The sequence below is a fragment of the Pelodiscus sinensis genome, chromosome 26, assembly GCF_052426305.1.
Source record: "Pelodiscus sinensis isolate ZL-2025 chromosome 26, ASM5242630v1, whole genome shotgun sequence".
In the NCBI taxonomy this organism is placed as follows: domain Eukaryota; kingdom Metazoa; phylum Chordata; order Testudines; family Trionychidae; genus Pelodiscus; species Pelodiscus sinensis.
The window spans coordinates 18,971,265-18,971,871 of NC_143077.1; the positions used below are offsets into that span (position 1 = coordinate 18,971,265).

General features: G+C 65.6%; 1 non-coding gene across 1 annotated transcript; it reads left to right on the forward strand.

Moving 5' to 3' along the window:
• Positions 1 to 74, forward strand: TRNAN-GUU (transfer RNA asparagine (anticodon GUU)). Its single transcript has one exon. It is a non-coding gene; the product is annotated as a tRNA-Asn (tRNA).
• Positions 75 to 607: the final 533 nt, after the last annotated feature.

A 607-nucleotide genomic window follows, 5' to 3' on the forward strand; every position in this document is an offset into this window, starting at 1 on the left:
GTCTCTGTGGCGCAATGGGTCAGCGCGTTCGGCTGTTAACCGAAAGGATGGTGGTTCGAGCCCACCCAGGGACGTGGCTACGCTCGGCCTCCTGGCGCTTGCTAGCGGGCTCCCTTTTGCCACCTCCAAGCCATCCCTCTCGGCCTCGGTGAGGTCACCTTGTGGCCGGCAAGGTTCAGGGGCCGTGCCGTGCCACGGGAACCCGTCTCCCAGCAACCGCGCCGGGGCCTCGGCCTCGGGGCTTAAGCCCCGAGCCCAAGCGCGAAAGCTCCAGCCGGGCAGGTGTCGTTCCCCTCCCGCCTCTACGCCAGCTGAGAGGGAGAAACGCACGAGCCGCGCGGGTTCTTAGCCGCCTCCCTCCTGCGGGCCTGTTTGCTGCGCAGACCTCTGGGCCTGTCTCATGCCTCCCCTGAGAAGCGTGGCCGCGCGAACTGAGCCCCAGTCGCAGCTCCTGAGGTTTCCTGTGCAGCCTTGGACTTGCATGGCTGCCATGGTTTCTCTTTGGAAGGGACTCGGTCCCGCTTGGACAGGCGACTCGCCCGTGTGACTCCAAACGCCATCTTGTGGCTGTCTTTTTCCCCCACAGCCAGAACACCAGGATTCGCCT